The 22,248-nt window shown below is 42.0% G+C and overlaps 1 protein-coding gene across 5 annotated transcripts in view; it reads left to right on the top strand.

The window, feature by feature from the left end:
- The window catches only part of AHDC1 (AT-hook DNA binding motif containing 1), a 149,404-nt gene extending 127,629 nt beyond the window's left edge, over positions 1-21,775 (top strand). For 3 of the 5 annotated variants that reach the window (XM_073616187.1, XM_073616185.1, XM_073616183.1), the window contains exon 5: positions 21,194-21,775. The gene's annotated coding sequence lies outside the window, so the exon portion shown is untranslated. Of the gene's footprint in view, positions 1-20,483; positions 20,648-21,193 lie in introns of all 5 variants that reach the window. The other 2 variants (XM_073616186.1, XM_073616184.1) reach the window with 1 other exon arrangement.
- Positions 21,776-22,248: the final 473 nt, after the last annotated feature.

The following is a 22,248-nucleotide window of genomic DNA, read 5'->3' as shown; positions in this document are numbered from 1 at the left end:
AGGTTTAGTTTGAGGGTATGTACAGCCAAATCGGAGGAAGTGTTTAAGAACTACAGTTCTTAATAGCCCCCCCCCCCTTTTTTTTCAAGGGACCAAAAGTAATTGTACAGTTAAATTAAAAACTGTTTTATGGCCAGGTGTGGGCTACACCTTCATTATTTCTTCATCAATTAAGCAGGCGAAAGGTCTGGAGTTGATTCTAAGTGTGGTACTTTAATTTGGAATCTCTTGCTGTGAACCTACATGCTGCGTTCAAAGGAGCTGCCCATGCAAGTGAAACAGGCCTTTGTAAGGCTTCAGAGATTAAACAAATCCATCAGAGAGAAAGCAGCAACATTAGGAGTGGCCACATCGACAGTTCGGTACATTCTGGGGAAAGAAGAATGCACTGGTGACCTCAGCAACATAAAAAGGACTGTACATCCACAGAAGACAACAGTGGTTGATTATCACAGGATCCTCTCTATGGTAACGAAAAACCCATTCACAGCATCCAGACAAGTGAAGGATGCTCTCCAGGAGGTGGGCGTATCGTTGTCAGTCTACAATCAGGAGAAGACTTTACGTGAGCAAATACAGAGGGTTCACCACTAGGTGCAAATCAAGCCAGATTAGACTTTGCCAAAAAACATCTAAAAAAGAAAAAAAGCCAGACCAGTTCTGGAAAAGCATTCTTTGGACAGATGAAACTGAGATTAATCTGTACCAGAACAACGGGAAGAAAAAGGTGTGGAGAAGGCTTGGAACAGCTCATGATTCAAAGCACACAACATCCCAAGAGCTTTTGAAGGAAAAGTAGAATATTCTGCTTTGGCCAAGTCAATCACCTTTTCTCCACCCAATTGAGCAAGCATATCACTTGCTGAAGGCAAAACTAAAGGCCGAAAGACCCACAAAGAACAACTGAAGACAGATGCAGTTCGAGCCTGGCAAAGCATCAGAAAAGAGGAAACCCAGTCTTTGGTAATGTCCATGAGTCCCAGACTTCAGGCAGTCAATGCCAGTAAAGGATTCTGAACAAAATATTAAAAATGAACAGTTGATTTATGATATTAATTTGTCCAATTACATTTGTGCCCCTGAAAATGGGAGGGGGGGGGGGGGTGGGCTGTATATAAAAATGGTTGCAGTTCCTTTTAATTTGTACTTGATATTTATGTCCAACCCCTTGAATTAAAGCTGAAAGTCTGCACTTCAAATTAATTTGGATTGTTTCATTTTATTTTTGGCTCTGTATGTCACCATAATAAAGGTATGAAATATGTGCTTGTGTCCAAATATATATGGACCTAACTGTGTGTGACTTAAAGGTGTTTTAAAGGCAGAAGGTTTTTTATCTTAATGCATTCTATGCATTAAGATAAAAAAACCTTCTGTGTGCAGCAGCACCCCCCAATTACCTGGGCCCCATCTCTCTCCAGCGATGTCCATGAATGTCTAAGCCGTCCGGGACACTCCTCCTGATTGGCTGAGACACAGCAGCAGCGCCCTTGGCCCAGTCAGCCAATCAGGGGAGAGAGGGGGTGGGGTTGGGTCGGGGCTCCGTGTCTGAATGGACACATGGAGCTGTTACTCGGCTCCAGTGCCCCCATAGGAAGCTGCTGGCTGTGGGGGCACTCGAAAAGGAGGGAGGGGCCAGGAGCAGCGAAGAGGAGGATCTGGGCTGCTCTGTGCAAAACCAACTACACATAGGAGGTAAGTATAACACGTTTTAAAAAAAAAAAAAAAAGAGCCTTTACAATCACTTTTAAAGTTGCAATGACTTCAAAGTAGTTCATGTACTACCTTGGTCCGACTTTCATGCATTTTGAGGGCCGTACACTTCAATGTTAATCCTCAAAAGTTGCAAGAAAGTAGTACCTGAATGTTTTACATGCAACTGTGGATTCGATTTTGCAGAGGGACAAATCACATCCATGTCGCAACATCCAAAGTTGCAGTAGTCAAGTGTGAATGGAGCCTAAGGGCCCTTTCACACGGTTGACTGATTGGATCCCCCTGTCAGTTTTGCATGCGACCTGACTGGACCCTACAGTCTAATCTATGGAGCGACAGGTGTCAACGGACACCGTCAGTATCTGTTCCTATCCACTAAAAACAGACCATTGGGGATTCGTTCCCCATCTGTCTATCGATTTGGATGGCCGTCTAGGCATTCCGTTTACATCCAGCCGCCCATAGAGGAGAGTGGTCTGTGTCTGCTCTGCATAAGCGGAGCAGACCTGCTATCTGCCTGCTCAGTGGGGATCAGAGGACAGATTCCTCACTGAGCAGGTGTACTTCCAACAGAGCCTGCCCCATGTGTAAGGTGCCTTAACCTCCTATTTTGAGACCTGTTTTTATGTTCCTTTTGACTAATTAACCTTCTATCAACTTCCACATAAGGGGATTTGTATTTTGAATCTGCAGCTTATCTAGCAAACATCCATTGGTCAGTCCTTTCAAAACTGGTATATTAAGTTGATGAGTTGATTTGCCTCTCAGTTGATATATTTCATAGACCACAGTAGTACATTCCCCTCCTGGGGTTCCCAACACTGCCTTTCAACTGGGGCTTATATAAAGGCAATTGGGAGGGCCTCATTCCATCTTCCACATTGACTGAAAAATATATTTAATTGAAACACAGGTAGAAGCATGAAATAGCAGTAGTTGTGAGCATGGAATTCAGAAGTTTAAATCTAACTCTCTGAAGTGCAAGAGAACAGAAGACAATAGAATGTGAAACTGGCAAGCTAATTAACTTGTGGAACACTTAAATGCAATATCGATCTTTTATTTCCAGATACAAAATTCAAATGGAAACAAAAATCTTTTTTTTCTTCGGCACCACAAATGTGGCAGCAGGTTCTGCCATGTTAACTGCTAGCATCAATCTATTTGACAGTGAATGTCAATGTCTCTGAAGCCTGTTCACAGTACATTTACATATGTAAAAATGATGGTCATCTGCTTTTCATATGCCAAGTTGTGCTGGGAACAGCACAGTAGCATGCAAAGGGGTTGGATGGGGGAGGGTCATCCCCGTTTGATGTCATGGTGCGACAGGACTTTTAGAATAGGGACTTGAGCAAGGTTAATCCACCACTGCCACTACATACAGAAATGTGAATGAGTTCTGAAACCTTAACAATATTGCAGCTTATTAGTCCTTAGTTATGGTTACTGCATGACATTTCAATAGGTCGATGCTATGTGTCCAGAACTAATGGTTTATATCAATGTTTATCAACTCCAGTCCTCAAGTGCCCCCAACAGGTCATGTTTTCAGGATTTCCCTCAGATGAAATGGCTGTGGTAATTACTAAGGCAGTGAAGCTGATCAAATCACGTGTGTAAAATAATGGACAGTCTGAAAACATGACCTGTTGCGGGTATTTGAGGACTGGAGTTGAGAAACATTGTTTTAAAATAAAGATAAAGCGGTATGTAGATTCAACTTGCATGAAGCTGTAACAAGGTTAAAGTGGTTGTAAAGGCAGAAGGTTTTTTTATCCTAATGCTTTCTATGCATTAAGATAAAAAGCCTTTTGTGTACAGCATCCCCAGCCCCCCTAATATTTATCTGAGCCCCATCTTTATCCAACGATGTCCACGAGTGCCTCTGGGACTCTCCCTCCTGATTGGCTGAGACACAGCAACGGCGCCATTGGCTCCTGCTGCTGTCAAACTCAGCCAGCCAGGAAAGAGTGGAGATGGGGGCCGATTGGCGGCTCTTTGTCTGGACACAGGGAGCTGCAGCTCTGCTCGGGTGTCCCCATAGCAAGTTGCTTGCTGTGGGGGCACTTAACAGGACGAAGGGGCCAGGAGCTCCAGCCAGGGTCCCAAGAAGGAGGCTCCGGGCTGCCCTGTGCAAAACCACTGTACAGCATGTAAGTATAATGTTTTTGTTGTAATAGGAAAATAAAACAAGACTTGACAATCACTTTAAAGTCTCACTTGACAAATTCAAAGCCTTTTGCCATCTCAAAAAGCAATGCTCTAAAACGGCCACTGTAGTATTTTCAAGCTTTAATTGGTATAATTAAAAACATTTTTTTCATTTTTTTGTATGTGACAGGGATTCTCTGTGGTGGTTTACATAGTTTCCCCATACCCTCATAAAATTAAGTTAGGAAATATATCTACATTAAGTGATTCTACTTAACGGGCTGCATAAGTCAGACCTTTCCTTTCAGAAAATCCATGGTACTTTTTCAGTGAGTTACCTAGACTACACTGTTTCTGCAGGACCCAGCCCACATTTGAATACAGTGGGTTAAAGGCAAACTTTGATGCGTGAAAAAGAAAAGCAGTGCTGGTATATTCATAAGAAAAAAAAAAAAAAACTTTACAGTGACTGTCGTGAGAAAAGTATCAGGACTACTGTTGCTGATCTTGCGCACATTTACGCATCTGGAGCTCTGTTCAGGCAGCCAGTGTTAGTGAATGGAGATGCAGTGGCTGTATAGACGCACCCGTACATCCGAGTTTGACACAGGGATGGGTGCATGGCTCCTAATGCAGGCTCTGTGTGTTTAGGGCTACACACCTGCCCCTGCTCTCCTGTAACTCAAGTGTGCCTGTACAGCCGATGCACCTCTCTTCACTAATAAAGGCTACCTGCAAATGGCGTTCGATGCATAAACAGATACCTCATTCGTGCTGATTTTCTCTGTGTGATCAGGCATCCCTAGTTTATGGGGACAGTCTCCTACTGGGGACTATCCCTAGAAACCGTTCTCGATTTCATCCCTGGTTCAACAATGGCGCCCCTGATCATGCCAGTTTCAGTAATTGCATTCCCAGCCCACGGTCTGCAGTGTAATTACTGCCCGAAACCCCCACCAGCCCTAATACATATGCCCTTCGTGCAATTTTCTAGCCCAGAGCTTCAAGCTGTGGGTGACTGTAGATGGTGTGTGATTTAGCTCTGCCTCCCAGCACCACCCGCTATCCCACATGTACCTTGTCTGCTAGAGTTGAAGTTCTGTTAGGGTAAGTTTTAAGTGATTGAAGGGGAGAGAGCTGCTGGTTGTAAAGGTTTGTAAGTAGTATCAAAAAATGGGAGTGTGCAGACATGGATAGTGCTGGAAGAGACCTGCAGGGATGAGTGCAGGAGTGAAACTTGCAGGGGGGACTACAGGGTTGAACAGTGCAGAAGTGAGCAGTTTTGGAAGAAGGTGTCGAGGGGATTTTTGAAGTGAGCAGTGCTGGAAGAGGATGGTACAGGATGCAGAAGTGAAGTGCTGGAAGAGGGTGGCAGGAGATGCAGAGTTGCAAGTAGGTGTCGGGATGCGGAAGTGAGCAGTGCTGCAGCGAGGTGGGGAGGAAGCTATTAAAGGATAATCATGCTAATAATTCTTACCTGCTTTCTCAATTCAGTGAACCTTGCCATGTGACCATGCCCAACCTTTCCTCTGGAAAAAGTCCCAGCTGAACCCCATGCATCCCTATGGGCAGGTCATGCTCATGATGGGCTACAGGGGTAGGGGAATTGTTTAACCACTTCAGCTTCAGATGGTTTTACCTCCTTCCTGACCAGGCCATTTTTTGCTACACAGCACTGCTTTATTTTAACTGACAGCTGTGTGACACTGTACCCAAATAAAATTGATGTCCTTTTTTTGCCACAAAATGTTTGCGCTGTAAACAAAAAGACTGACCATTTTGAAAAAAACAATATTTTTTTACTTTCTGCTATAAAACCTACCCAATAAAAAAAAATGAAAAATCTAATTTCTTCATCAATTTAGTTCAATATGTATACTGCTACATATTTTTAGTAAAAAAATTCCCAATAAGTGTATATTGATTAGTTTGTGCAAAAGTTATATTTTTATGGAATTTTTTTTTTGCTAGTAATGGCGGCGATCAGCAATTTTCAGCGGTACTGCTACATTGCAAATCTGACACTTTTTGGGGACCAGTGACATTATTACAGTGATCAGTGCTTAAAATATGCATGGTCACTGTACTAATGACACTGTTAAACATCTAGGGCAATCAAAGGGTTAACTGTGTGCCTAGCCAGTTTTTTTGTGTACTGTATGTGTTGCTTTTTACTAGGGGAAGAGATTAATTTTAGTCCCTGCGTTGCAGAAACACAACATCCATCCCCCCCCCCCCGTTTACATAGGCACAGCTCCGAGTCTTTGCCCGACAATCAGGGGGGGTGCCAGAGGACATTGGGGTGACACAGATCAGCTTCTGCTGTGAATGCTCTCTCTCTCTCTGAGGCTCTTGAAGCTAGACATTTGTTAACAGTGAAACAAGTAGATTTACCCTAGCTCAACTGATTTCAGCAGCACCTATCACTAAAGGATTGTTTTGCGTGTGTTCATGTTTCGTATGTATACAAGTCACTAGATGGGTTGTGACACCACAGCCTATTAACATTTCTTTAATGCCTGGGTGGACGGTTGAAGCCAGTCTTAAAACACTGCTATTGCTTGTGAAACGATTCAACTGCTTGTCCTGTGTTTATCTGATACACTTGTGACAATAAAGGCACATCAAGCAAGTTTTTTGGAAATCTCGGTGTGCGCCCATTTCTTTGCCTTATACCAGCTGGAGTTGCGGGGGCGTTTCCCCCCCCCGAAGTTTTTAAGATCCAGCGTTCCCTCTGATCCCTAAAAAAGAAACTTCTTGCTTCAGGCACTACACCATCTAGTGCATCAAGGAGTGATTGTAGAAGTTCCTGTATTCGAAAAGGGGCACAGGGTTTTATTCAAACCTGTTTATAGTTCAGAAACCAAACTGGGACACAAGGCTCAATTTGGACCTATGATCCCTGAACCATTATCTACTGATACAGTCCTTTCGGATGGAGTCTGTAACCTCACTCCAGAGGGAAGACTTTCTAGCCTCCATCGATATAAAAGATGCGTATTTACACATACCTATCTTTCAGTCTCATCAGAGGTTCCTATGTTTTGCAGTAGAGGAATGTCATTTTCAGTTTGTGGCTCTACCCTTCAGGCTTGCTACACCTCCCCGGGTGTTCACAAAGGTATTGAAACCAGGGTGCTGAAGGACCGTGGCATCTCGGGACCAGTAGTGTCTACCCTAGTGAATGCTAGAAAGGAGGTCACTAGAACATAAGGTCTGGAAGACATATTGCTTGGTGTGAAGCCAGAAAATGGCATCCTTGTAAATATGCAATTGGGAGAATTCTCTTTTTTTCTACAGTCAGCTGTGGAAAACAAATTGGCTTTGAGTACAATCAGAGGTCACGTTTCAGCCCTATTGGTATTCTTCCAAAGGCCTTTAGCCTCCCATTCACTGGTCCGAACCTTTATCCAGGGGGCAACTTGCTTCCCCACCCCCCCATTAGGTCACCTATGTGTCCTTGGGACTTGAATTTGGTGGTGTCTGTGTTACAGAAGCATCCATTTGAACCCATTAAGAAAATTCCATTAGACTTGCTGTCACGCAAGCTAGCCTTCCTAATGGCCATCACCTCGGCTAGAAGGGTGTCGGAGTTGGCGGCCCTTTTGTGCAGGGAACCATACTTGATCCTTCACCACGACAGGGTCGTGTTAGACCTGTTCCATCCTTTTTGCCAAAAGTGGTGTCGGCCTTTCATTTAAATCAGAACATTTTGAAAGGTCTGGTGTCACCCCTCCATTCCCAATTAAATCCGTAGATACAAAAGGATTCACCCTGGGACTTTAAATGAGGCGAGTATGGTAAGCCAATAAAATACCAAAAGTATATGCAAAATGGATTTATTGCAAGTTGTCGTGCGTGTAAAGCACAACGGCATTAGTAAGCAGGCCGGTAGGGTATAAATACAATATAAAGGGAAACAATTCACATATAGAGGTATATAAAATCGCATATAGCAGCAGTGTAGAAACATCAAAATTGTATACACACATCGGTGGTACCCGATGCTTTTCGCGAGACCATGCTCGTTTTTCAGGGGTAGATACTTAACTGTAGGTGATGTTGAGGTGACACCAGACATTTCAAAATGTTCTTATCAAATTCGGATGGAAGACGCCCATTTAGCCCAACCTGGTCTGCTGCCACCATTAGCCATTATTTATACACACATTGACATATCTTCACTATGTGGCCATATCTAAATACATATTGGCAGGGGGCGATTTTAGGTTGGCCCCGCCATCTCTCACTGTTCCCAGATGGTGGAGGCGCCCCACCATCTAGCTCGGGGGGTGCAATATGTGTCGGGGAGGTCTTCTTCTGATCTCTTGTTGTCCCTTCCTGTCTGCCTGGAGCAGTGGTGCTGCATACACATCGTTGGATCAGGAAGAAAGTTGGGTAAGTGTTTAGGGAGAGGGAGAGGTGGTCAGGGGCACAACAAACAATGCAAAGCTTTTTTTTTTTTTGCCTTAATGCAGATAATGCATTAAGCTAAAAAACAGACTTTAGAATCACTTTAAATTAGTTGTAGAGGCTGACTGTTTTTTACTTTGTATTCTAAACATGAAGGTAAAAAAACCTTCAGTATACAGCTGCCATAACCCCAGTATTTTTTTTTTAAAAAGTCGGTGGTCCTCTTTCAGATAATTGGTCTCAGAGGCGGATTCTCAGTGAGATCACTTTTATCGGCCAGAAAGAAAGAGAACGCCCTGTCCCGCCGAGCTCACACGCAGAAGTGAATGCATACGTAATTCGTACGCGCTTATGAAAACGGTGTTCAAACTACACATGTGAGTTATCGCCGCGATCGCGACAGCAATAATTCTAGCACTAGACCGCCTCTATAACTCTAAACATGTAACCTGTAGAAATTTTTAAACGTCGCCTAGGGAGATTTTTAAGGGTAACATGCTGGGTATGAATTTACTCAGCGTAACATTATCTTTCTTTGAGATAACTTTACTGTTGTCTTATTTTTTTATGTAAAAAAAAGTGCGCCTGTAAGACCGCTGCGTAAATACGGTGTGACATAAAGTATTGCAACGACCGCCATTTTATTCTCTAGGGTATTAGAAAAAATATATAATGTATGGGGGTTCTAAGTAATTTTTCTAGCAAAAAAAAAATGATTTTTAACTTTGAAAAAAAAAGAGGCCCGCTCCTTAAGTGGTAAACAAAAAATACATTTGTGTTTTAAGTTTATATACTTGTTCAGGGCTAGTGACTCAAAGTCCTGAAACGATACAGCTTTTTTTGTACAATAGAAAGTTAATATTGGTAGCCTCCATGTTCTTGTAAGTAAAAAATAGCTTACCAGTTCCCAGATGTGGAAGCTGCGTTTGTGTGGTTTTTTTTATTTAGTTTTTTAGGATTTTATAATAGGTATTGCCATGCACTTCAGAGTAAGTCAGTTTCACTGTTAACTCTATACTGATGCTCTGCAAAAGCCGTTGCTTGTGGGCAATTTTGGGTACAAAACTATTTGCCATTTCACAGTCGCTTGACATTATTGGTATCTATTTATTCAATGCAACCTCATCTCTTATATTTTACCAAAAAAAGGTAATATATTGTGTTTGTGTGCACTAAAACTAACTTTAGTGTATTTCTTACAGAAAATGTGGGTGTGATAAGCTTGTGTGCAAATTTCATGTGTCATAAAATGCAACTACCCTCATTGTATTCCCCAGGATCTCTGCTTTAAAAATACATGTTTTGGGGGTTTTCACTAATCTTTAGGCCTAACATGCATTTTAATATGCAAGAAATGCAAAAAAATGGCCCTGGCAGCAAAAGGGATAAAGGAAAATCTTAAATTATTGATCTCAGTCATTAAAATTTATCACAGGCTTATAAGGTTTCAGAAATTAGTAGCTGAAGTTATATAAATGTTAGGGCCCTTTCACACTGGGGCGGTGGCGGCGGTAAAGCACCGCTATTGTAAGCGGCGCTTTACCGTCGGTATTCGGCCGCTAGCGGGACGGTTTTACCCCCCGCCAGCAGCCGAGAAAGGGTTAAAAACCACCGCAAAGCGCCTCTGCAGAGACGCTTTGCCGGCGGTATAGCCGCGCTGTCCCATTGATTTCACCGCTCCGAAGATGCTGCTAACAGGACTTTTTTTCCCGTCCTGCTAGCGCACCGCTCCAGTGTGAAAACCCTCGGGGCTTTCACACTGGAGACACAGCAGCTGCACTTTCGGGTCGGTTTGCAGGCGCTATTATTAGCGCAATAGCATCTGCAAACCGATCCAGTGTGAAAGGGCCCTTAAAGCGAAAGTAAACCCATCCATAAAACAGTTTCATTTACGGCACCTGTCGGAAATTTAACACTCTCATTGATTGTGCTTTCAACCAAACTGTCAAACCATCCAATGGCTGGTGTCCTATCACATATGCAGCATCATGGTAGCTGTAAATTAAACAGAGGCAAAGATGGCAGCTTCCTTGCCTGAAAACGATAGGAGGATTTACTTGGAATTTAAATACTTGGGTCATCTTGCACATAGATGAGTCTACTTTTAGTCCTCATGCACACGGACGTTTTTACAGCTGCTTTTTTGAGCTTTTTTTGCAGCTTAAAAAGGCCTGTCTATGTTAGTCTATGGCTTCATGCCCACCTAGGCGTTTTTGAGCTGCAAGTGGCCTAGGCGTTTTTAAGCTGTAAAAAAAACCCAGGACCACTGGGTTCTGAGAGACGTTTTTCAGCTGTAAAAACGCTCTAATGCTCAAAAACGCTCAAAAACGTCACCAACGTTTTTTAGCGTTTTTGATCCATTGAAAAAAAAAAAAAAATTTGAAAAAAAAAAAAACGCTCAAAAACGCTAACGCGGAAAAACGCTCAAACGCTAAAAAACGCTATTGCAAAAACGCTGAAAAAAGTTTAAAAAAATCACTGCAAAGATACTGGCATTTTCATAACGTTTTTTTAACAGCCTGTGTGCATGAGGGCTTACTCTTTCAAAGCTGCACAACTTGTTAGCTGTTTGGTGCCATATTCTTCATATGCACAGTACAGTGTGATATATTTTTTTATTTTTTTTTTTGTGTACGCTATGAGTAACAGTTTCCATGGAAATGATTAACACTGTTATACTGTACATATAATGCCAAGATCATTTTATTTGTTTTCCTTTTTGATATTAGAAGAGCAAGAAAAATTCCCTATAATAGTAAGAAGTTTGCAAATATTGTGAGCATATTCCAAGCTAGAAAAGCCCATATTGAGCTCACCTGGCCTTTAAATATTGACAAGATTAGGTAAGGCCTAAAAGGATGATTGCAATTGCTACTTGGCTAGAAGTGTAAGTTTTTTGCCTGATTTAAAATAAGCTATGGTACCTAAAAATCACCTTAGGTGACACTTTAAGTTTAAAAGCTTTTAAAGGTTATGTTTAGAGTTACACAGATGGTCTGGCCCTAGAATTATTGCTCTCGCTCTGACACATATGGTGATATCTCACATATGTGGTGCAATCGCTGTTTACATATGCGAGCGGTACCTACGAGTGCATTCACTATTGCGCATGAGCATGTGGGGGGGGTGCTTTCATTTATGTTTTTATTTTTATTCTATTTAAATTTTTTTTTCTTACGCTGTCTCTTTATTCATTTTTTTATTAACTTTATTGCTATCACAAGGGATGAACACTATCCCTTTTTATAGTACGGACATGTGACAGATAATCTCTGGGGTCTCAGACCCCATATCTCTCCTCTTGCCTCCAATGCATCTGATCAAACTGAGATTGGTTTGATCAGATGCTTTCACAAGCTGGTAACCGCTTTTAAACAACCTGGAAGTGATGAAATATTGTACAGAAGTGAGTAGGATCATGTAGTCATTATAACAGCATAAGGCCTCTTGCACATGATACTCCTGTTTAAGCATCTACCTTTTCAGGTTTTTTTTTTTTAATGTATGTATTTACGTGAGTTTTTGCATATATATGTTTGCACATTTTCACGCAAATTGCGCAAAAACTTATTCTCGCGTTCTTGTTCTGCACAATATGTAAATGGACATTTGTGTGCATGAGGCTTAAATTACTGACCAAAAAAGCCCCATTCACACCTAAGCGTTTTGTAGCTTGACGCCTAAAGCTACATAACGCTGGAGGGGAAAAAAATCAATTATTCTCTATGGAAATGGTTCACATCTCCGCTCCATAACGCCTGAAGCTCAAACAAGTTCTGGAACTTTTTCTTCAGACCCCTTTCACACCGAGGGCGTTTTGCGGGCGCTATAGCGTTAAAAATAGCGCCTGCAATCCGCCCTCAAACAGCTGCAGCATTGTCTTCAGTGTGAAAGCCCGAGGGCTTTCACACCGGAGCGCTGCGCTGGCAGGATGGGAAAAAAAGTCCTGCCAGCAGCTTTTCGAGCGGTGAAGGAGCGGTGTGTTTACCGCTGCTCCCCATTGAAATCAATGGGGCAGCGCTGGGATACCGCCGGCAAAACGCTGCTATTGCGGCGCATTGTGGGCGGTTTTTTAACCCTTTCTCGGCCGCTAGCGGGGGGTAAAAGCCCCCGCTAGTGGCCAAAATGCGGTGAAACGGTGCTAAAAATAGTGGCGTTTTATCGCCAACGCTATGGGCGGCCCGGTGTGAAAGGGTTCTTAGGCAGTTTTGGGCGTTTTTCTGCTTTTTACATTGGTGACCCTTTGACCTGTACAAAATGTATCAAAATGGCGGTAAATTTGCGCGACTTTCTGCCTGAAAATGCTACTCTCAGGTGTGAATGGGGCCTTACAGCTTTGTAATATTTGTTACAAATAATCCTGTAACCGTGCTGTCCAATCAGTGAAAGAAGTGTCCTGGATGCAACTTCCCCCTTTCAGCTCTTTAATTCTGTTAATGTGAAGTGACATAACACAGCCACAGGGGGGTAAAGCCCTTTATACGTGTACCAAAAGTCAGCCAATTCGGCAGGAACCAGACGACTTTCAGTACATATATACCACTGTCTGTTCAACAGAAGCCGGTCTTGCTGGAAACCAGCATTTGATCAGCGCTTTCGGCTGCAAGCATTGATCAGTGTATTTTGGCAGGGGGGGAATGAGAGGGGGAGTTCCCCTGTCAGAAAATAATAGCGCAGCGGGGGGAGATCCGAACATCGTTGTGGGGATCTGTCAGGGTTTTTTCTTTTTTTTTCATTTTTTTTTTTTTTTTTTTTTTCAACCTGCTGGTTGCATGTGTTTACCCAGCTTAAATTAGGATTAAGAGACTTGCCCCCCTGACTACACTACACTGATAGGTGTGACTAACACTGTATTTAAAGCAGAACTTCAGTCATTTTTTTTCATCTTTCCATCTATTAAATCTTCTGCCCGTGCTTTAACTTTGGATAGTAAAACATTTTTTTCTGCCAGCAAATACCTTATACAGACCACTTCCTGTTTCTTGTCTGGTAAAAAGCCTAGGCTTATGACCTCATGCTCAGCTCTCTCTAACTCTCGTGAGAGTTTTCCAGGAAGGGAGGGGGTGAGTCATAAGAGGGCCAAGGGGAGCTGCAGAACTGGAGGTATAACTCTGTGTAAATCCAGGAAGTGAACAGGCAGCAGCTTCAGCTGCCCACAGTTAAAATGGATGCAACCAGACTCTGGAGGGAGATTTCTCCAGCATATTTTGGCAAGTACAGAATCACAGTATATATAAAATATACAAAGTGGTTGGAGGGAACCTTTAGAATGTCAAAGATTTTTTTTTTACAAATTATGTGAGAAGACTGCAGTTCCTCTTTAATATCTAAAATTAATTAGGTGCACTATCTCTTTAAATACCCACATCTACAACAAAATGCAATTCCGTAAATACAAAATCAACAATCCATGTGACCAAATTTCATACTAAATACATGTGCCATAAAATTTTATGCAAAAGTGTGATCAAGAATTATATTTAAAAAAAGTGCAACAAAGTGACATGCTATAAATAACTAAAAATGTGCATCAATTAAGTTCATCGTGGAATTTCCAAAATTCATTAATCCAAAATGGATCCCCGGCTGGCTCTTAGCAGCTTTTTTTTGGTGTACCATAACCAGCCATGTGAGCACACAGCCTGCTAACCAGAGTTTAAAGTTTTGTGTTTTTTTTTTTTTTTTTTTTTTTGTGAAACCCCATCAGTGAAGGAGAAAATGTACTTATTTACAAAATTTTATAATGAAGAAAAACTTTTTTTTTTTTCAAAATTTTCGGTCTTTTTTATTTGTTTAGCAAAAAAGGAAAACCGCAGAGGTGACCAAATACCACCAAAAGAGCTCTATTTGTGGGAAGAAAATAAAAATGTTGTTTGAGTACAGTGTAGCATGACCACGCAATTGTCATTTAAACAGCGACAGTGCTGAAAGCTGAAAATTGGCTTGGGCAGGAAGGGGGGGGGGAGTGCCCTGTATTAAAGTGGTTAAATAACATGTTATACTTGCCTGCTCTGTGTAATGGTTTTGCAGCCTCGATCCTCCTGGACCCTCCCTCCTGCCAAGTTGCTCTGGGGGCACCCAAACAGGCTCTCTCCTGAGCGTGGCTCTGCATGTCTTCACACGCACACAGCCCCTCCTGATTGGCTGCTGTCGATCACAGTCAGTGAGCCAATGAGGAGTGAGTCCCCGAAGAGCCAAAGCTCTCATGCACATTGCTGGATCGAGATGGGACTTGGGTAAATATTGGGGGGCTGCTGCACAACCAAAAAAACCTTGAGCATTTAGAACCACTTTAAGGCCACATAGTACAGGCCACACATTGCTTCATAAAATTGTATGGGCAACTATCACACAATCCAGACAGGCTTCACAGTTAATCCACCTTTTGAAGGCTCCATACCGTCGTGCACATGAATCACTGGTCCCACTTTTTCATACAGCAGCCACACTCGCAGATAGGTGCATAGAAAATACAAAGTGCTCTATATTGCGTTACTAGATATACTCACATTTATTTAAAAGATTATGCACTGACAAGGTACAGTATATAGTCAGCATTTACTCATTCAGTATGGAGCTCCAGATTGTGGTTGTGCACGATGAGATCACTTGCCTATGCTACGCTGATGGATTTTGCTCACCAGCGTCCTCAGTGGATAGTGGAACACTGTATTTAACATTGTGCAAGTTTGAAAATGAATCTAAAACAGTAATTTACAAGTTAATATATCATACTCCAATTGATACTGGCAATTGAATGTTAAGTATAGTGACAGTGCCATTTCTCTTGCATCATAGATGTGATTATTGGTATATTTGAATTTAGTACAGTATGTATGTGTGCATGGTACAGCTTCCAATGTCTTTATCCTTTTTTTTTTTTTTTGCTGAGTGCACCATTAGTAGGCCTTGTCCCTGAACAACTGCCAAAATCATATGTTCTTCCTTACCACTCTGATCTGTTCTGCCTCTATATCTTTGCAGACACCCATCTTCCTTAGTCACTAAAATTAAAATTGCAGTCACATGCAGGCTCCTGGCAGTTTCTCGTTTAAACAGTGTGTTAGGCAGAGAGCAAAGCAATGGAGCAGGTAGTGTCAAATACAATGTAACCCACTCTTCCTGACAACCACTGTAAGGGCTAATTCTCACCAGTTGCTGCATTACAAAGTGCCATGACCCCCCTCTGCCATTACTGCTGCTGCTGTGACACTGATCCTTCCTGCTGGGCGCTGGTAAAAATATAATGCTGCATCCCCTGCACAGCCCAGAACCCCCTGTGACCTCTGACACCTCCTCTTATCTCCCAGCCGACAGCAGGGGAAACGGCAGGCTGTGCAGGGGTAGAAGTGGCTGGTGCCCAGTGAAAGGATCCATTGACAGGCGGGTGCTGGCAGATAACTTTAAACCCCCTGCACAGCTTACGTTCTTTGAGCCTGATGATTTTCCCCCAACCCTCCTGTCGTCGTGGTTGTTCAAGGGACAAATGTGTAGATGCCCAGTGGGGGGAGGATCCGCGGATGTCAGAATGGTGGATCAGTAGATGACATGTCGTATTTACTGGTCCTCTGTCTGTTTTGAATGAACAGCAGGTGAGTGTTGATCACCCGGTGTTCATTCATAAATGACATAGTAAACATGAATGACCAATAATGTTTACGATGTCTCTTTGTGAATGAACTTGAAGTGCTCTATGTAAAGCACTTCTGTCCAATGTGTGAGCTAGGGCTGCAGTAGAGAAGAGACTGAAGTCTGTAATTCCCTTAGTATTACACCTCAAAACACATTCTGCTGTGCCTCCCGAGTAAAGGAGTATATATACCACATTTGTGAGACTTTTTCATTGGATTGATTATGTACTGGACATTCTATCTTGTGTATCAAACAAATCAACCAATTGTGTCAAACAATGTTCTGTAATGGTCACCCCAATCTATTTCTGTCCATCTCTCTCTGTATATAGATGGATATTGTGAGGTCAGGGAATATAGTGTAGTGTAGCCTCACCTATAGCAGTCCCAGCTCCTATAAGTCAAGCAAGACTAGCCTACTGGTACATGACTTGCCTGGTGTCTCACAGGAACGTAGTCAGTGGGATGTTTCCAATGGGTAAGTTCCTGCTGCATGCAGAAACATGGTCAATAAATAGGCCAGAGTTGGTGCAGGCAGAAGGCAGAGGCAACACTGTAACTGTATGGCGGCGATCAGGGACACTGTAACTGGTGTGGTTGTGGTTACAGACAAAATGACTGGTGTGGCAGTGATCAGGGCCAATGTAACTGGTGTGATGGTGATTAGGGACACTGCAAGTGGTTGGCAATGATTAGGGGCACTGTGAGCGGACTGCAGTGATTAGGGACACCAACTGACAGTCTGATATGGTTGCATTGTAATGTTGTGGCGGTGACATACAGTGATATCAGAGCAGCTAGCCATTGTACATGACCACCGCCACATGTGACACTGCAGGTTTTCTGGTGACGGTATGTACAGAAAAAAAGTTTCACTTTTTTACAATTTTATTTTATTTATTTATTTTTTTTTTTACATATTGTCACCAGAGCAGTGCAGTGTCACCATAGTGACACTCAGTCTCTCAGATTTTTTTTTTAACTCTGTTTATTAGTGTTGATCAATGTATAAGCATGTTTACTACTTTGCTCAGGGCCGCTGTGATTGGCCCTGGTACCATGTGATCGCTGTCACCAATCAGAGATCACACAGTAGTAAGTAAGTAGTAAGCATCAGGAATGACAGCCTTGTTTACTACTATAACTGTGGTCACATGGTACCAGTGCCGCTCACTGTGACCTTGTACCATGATCTGCTGTATCTGGGGGCTCAGCAGTCACAGATCGTGCCACTGCAAGCTTCTGGGAGGATGGTACAAGTATGTGTTCCTGGAACCAGAGAGCACCCGCCCAGCCAATGTACATGAATGGAAATGGTCAGGGTCAGGTTTACCGCAGTCACACGTGAGGACTTTAGAGCAGCCAAAAAATTAATTCATGACCCGTACTGTAACCGTGTAATCTGTTTCATAATACTGCTCGCTATTCCTGTTTTAGTATTGCTTTGCCTTGCAACAGAATTGATTAATGTCTGCAATTGTGTTTTAAAAAGAGCTAATGAGCAATAAAGAACTAAATACAGGTCCATACACTGTATTCGCCTCTTCAATGAAACCGTATTGGAAAAAAATACTATGTATTGCAGGTATGCATGATCTTTTTTCTAGAGCACCCTGAATCCCTTAAAAGCTAACACTTTACTAGTCCTTATGAACCTTGGAATCTGGCTCACTTCCCTGTGCCTCACTTGTGGATAGTATGGCCACATATCTGTGATGGGCCAGTAAAGAGGTGCAAAAAGAGGTGGGCCAGAGCCATTTACAAAAGTAGATGCTGCTTGTTGGCTCATTAGGAGATCCTGGTTCTCTAGAGATGAAAAGAAATGATTACACAATACTTTCCCACTCATTAGTTTCTTTGCCGTCACAGTTCATCCAAAACTCTGATTATTGGATTGATCACTGGCTTGTCTTACAGGGATTCAATGGGGAGATTCCCCTCAAATATATGTATTCCTTCTCTGCAGTATTTATAGTGCAAAGTACAAGCCATCAGCAAGAGTTAGGCCCCTGCAGACATCCGTGCGTCAGTGCAGATATGTTATACATTTTTTTTTTTTTTTTTTTTTTTTTTTTTTTAGCAGAGACCCTAGGAAATAAAATGGTGAATGTTGCATTTTTTTGTCAGTATTTGTGCAGCGGTTTTGCAAACACAATTTTTTTTTTTTTTTAGAAAAATACACTTTCATGAATTCAAAAAAACAATGCAATAGTTGCCCCAATTTTTTTTTTTAGAACGTGAAAAATGGTTACGCTGAGTAAATAAATACCTAACATGTCACTGTTTAAAATTGTGCATACTTGTGGGGAACGGTGACGAACTACAGTCTCTATAGGCGATGCTTTAAACACCCTTACAGATTACCTGTTTAGAATTACAGAGGAGGTCTAGTGCAGTGTTTCTCAACTCCAGTCCTCAAGGCGCCCCAACAGGCCATGTTTTCAGGATTTTCCTCAGATGAAATGGCTGTGGTAATTACTAAGGCAGTGAAACTGATCAAATCACCTGTGCAAAATAATGGAAAGCCTAAAAACATGACCTGTTGGGGCGCCTTGAGGAATGGAGTTGAGAAACACTGGTCTAGTGCAACCACTATTGCTCTCACTCAAACGTTCCTGGCAATGCCTCACGTGTGGTTCGAATATCGTTTATATATATGCATGCGTGACTTATGTGTTTGCTTCTGTACGCGATCACGGAGGTATGGGGGCGCTTTAAATTTTTTTTGTTTTGTTTTTTTGTTACACTGTACCTTTTTTACATTTTTATTTCTCAATCACTTTTATTCCTATTACAAGGAATGTAGACATCACTTGTAATAGAATTAAAGATGACAGGTCCTCTTTATGGAGAGATCTGGGGTCAAAAAGACCCCACATCTCTTCTATACCTTTTAGGCTGGATTCACATATGAGCATGCAGCACCTCACAGCAGGAGTCCAGAGCGTCCCGCTGCGGAGATATGTAAATCAGCTCCATAGAGAGCCAGTCACAATCTCCTGCTGTGCAAATTGGATGCAGAGAGATTCCGCATCCAATTCGCACTAGTGTGAACCCAGCCTTAAAAGCAAAAGAAAAAAAAGACATACTGAGGTGACAGTTCATGAAAGACTGCTTAAGTAGTCTGGTTGAAAAAAGACACAAGACCATCTAGTTCGACCAGTAAAAGAGGGAAAAGAAAAGTTTATATATATAATGCTCAATCTCATGCCCACATTTGATCCAGAGGAAGGCAAAAAAAACCCCCCAGCAGAGCGTGATCTAATTTGCCCCAGCAGGGGAAAGAAAAACGCTTCCTGTTCCTCCGCTTACTGTAGGTAGGACTTTTATTTTTAAAATTTGAGGTAGCCAACAAGTTTGCTTTAAAGCCAAAGTAAAAAAAAAAAAAAAAAAAAAAAAAAAAAAAACCATGTATGAGCATTAAAATGTAAGTTGAGAAAAAGAATGATCTTATTGGCAACCAAAAGCCCTCAAAATCTGGGCTGCCTATTAAAATAAGGGATGGTTAACAACTGTAAAGAACTTTTTAATGTTTAGTTAAGGGGGTTGTAAAGTTAAATGTTTTTTCACCTTAATGCATTCTATGCATTAAGGTGAATAAACATCCGGCAATACCGGCCGCCCCCGTTTTACTTACCTGACCCCTCGAAAGTCCCGCGCTCACCCCCGACATCCTCTTCGCTGCTCAGCCTGGCCGTTGATTGGTTACAGTGGATGGATTAAAAGCAGCGCAGCCATTGGCTCGCACTGCTGTCAATCACATCCAATGATGCCGGGGGGCCGGGCCGAGTGATACAGTGAGTGGCTGTGGCCGCTAGCTGTATGACGGGAGCGCCGCCCGCAAGCACTCAACACCATGCGAGGGAGCTCGCAGGGGGGACCTGAGACAGCCGCCAAGGGACCCCAGAAGACCAGGTTCGGGGCCACTCTGTGCAAAATGAGCTGCACAGTGGAGGTAAGTATAACATGTTTGTTATTTAAAAAAAAAAAAAATTATCTTTAGTAATCCTTTAGGATTGTTCCTGCAAATGGTTGAAAGTTTATTAGTACATATTTAAAGATCAATACAGAAAGACTGGTTACTTTTGCGCAGCCCTAAAAAGTTATCATTGGCAAGGTACCATAAGTCTATTTCTCACATGCTCAGGTAAAATATATCTTGGGCATAGAACTCAAAATGACGTAGTGAAAGCTGGAAACCCCCAGTTTTTATATTATATCATTGCCCTACACTGAGGAGTTAAGAAATACCAGCTTGCATATATATTCAGTATTTTATTTTTACAGTAGTTCATGTGAGAACAGCATTGATACAGTGAATCCAAATATTTCCTCTTAAATCAGTTTGCTAAATTGAAATTTCTATCCTAATAAAACATAAAAACAAAAAGATACAGTAGGAATAAATACCCTGTAGGTGTCACTGTTTCTGCTGCAGCTTATTAGTTTGCCTCATGTTTCCTATAGTGACTGACTGAAGCAGTGACATATTTTGGGTACAATTTGGGTGGGTAAAGCAGTTCATGAGTTCAAAAAAATATAAATTCCTCATTTTATTTGCATTCGCAGAAGACTTGCATCTCCACTGAGCATAATCATATGGAGTAACTTGGAGATACCAGCCAGGCTCTAGTATTCTCACTATTACAGCATAAAACCTGCATGACCACAGGACGACCACCAGACATGCCTATACTTGATGACAAAGGACTGGTGGCGAGAAAACAGAAACTGTAAATATTCACTCTGGATCATTAGCATCGACAGCAAAAATATTTAGGCTCCTGTGAATCCACCCAGTCATTTTCAGCTCTTTGCTTGGGATTTCCAAACTAAGAACAGGAACTGGCAGAGGGAATGGATTTTTGTTTGCTTCATCTGCTGATACTGTATGCTGACCAAATTAATTGCAGTCCTCTGTCTGCTAATCCCTTATCCTGCCTTCTTCACTGTAATGTGGTGCACACACCCAGAACTATGAGTCATGTCTGTCTCATCCTTTTAACACCAATCTGTATACAGCCTTTTCTTTCCTACTAAATTAGTTGACTCCGTGGGGCTGCTTCATTTGGAAAAAAGTTACTGTGTTGCCCACGACAATCAGATGACAACTCTATTCCTTTCATGCAGCAAAAAAAGTCTGGAATCTGGTTGCTATAGACTTCACAACTTAGCTCACTTTTTTTTTTTTTATTACACAGGCCTAATAATCTTTTAAACTCACATATGCATGATAAGACTTCACTTATTATATTTGTTTTTTATTCTTCAATCCACAGATCAGGCCCTTCCCTCCATTGAAGCCAGAAGAAATGCAGTGGGATTCCCCTCTGAGCAAGCACCAGCTTACACCATGAGTGCGCTCCCTGTCTCTTCTACCTGAGCTCTGGAACCTCATCCCCTCCAGTTCCTCCCCTAAGAAGAAATTTGTGTTTGTTTTTTAACTTTTTTTGTTTTATTTTGTTTTATCTTCACAAAACCAGCAAAAATTGTACATAAGAATTTTTTTTAAATGTATCAAAATGTAAAAAAACTAAAAACAAAAACAAAAAAAAATTATGCGGAGATGGGGAGTATGTGAGGGGTGAGGTAGGGACTGTGGGAGGGTGGAAAGTTTGTTGTTCCCATGTGAGCAGAGCAGCCTGAAAAAGAGAAGGGCTGCTTCTGTCAAGGAAAGGGTTAAAGGATCCATTCCCTTTCCCTCACATACCCCTAATCCTGCACAACCACCCTCCCTGCCCCCCCCCAAATTACCGGCTGCACTGAACTTGCGTATGTTAAAGCCCTACCACCACCACCCTTGGCGGTTAAAACTATTTATTGTAAATAAGGATTTCTCATAAATTGTGTATTGTCCAAAACTGGCTTTGTGTTTTCAATGTGTGAATGGCTAGATATGATTTGCTGTATAATAGTGTATTATGTGGTGTGTTTGAGCTTAGTTTTATTGAATTTGTAGTCCTTTTTTATTTCTTTTCTTGTATAGCGTGGTAATCGAAGGTGACAGTGATCATGACATGTTTTTTGCTGGTCTTTGTATCTTTTCTTTTATCAACAGCCATATGTATTTCCTCTCCTCTTCCCTTCCTGTCCTTCCCCTTTTCTGAAATGTGTATCCCTCCGCGCCCCCCCCCTCACCTTCCGTCTTTTATCTCTCATCATTGCTTGTCCCTTATCTCCCTATAACACGTTCTTGCTTCCTTTTATGATATTGTTTATCATCTCTATTCCATCATTTATGCTGCCATAATACTCATGCCTCTCTCTGTCATGCCTTCAGAATTCCTTTCTAAGCTGCATATACATTAACATTTCCACCTTCAAATTTGCCTCG

Source organism: Aquarana catesbeiana, linkage group LG02 (assembly GCF_042186555.1).
Source record: "Aquarana catesbeiana isolate 2022-GZ linkage group LG02, ASM4218655v1, whole genome shotgun sequence".
Classification (NCBI taxonomy): Eukaryota; Metazoa; Chordata; class Amphibia; order Anura; family Ranidae; genus Aquarana; species Aquarana catesbeiana.
This window is presented reverse-complemented; position numbering and strand designations above follow the sequence as displayed.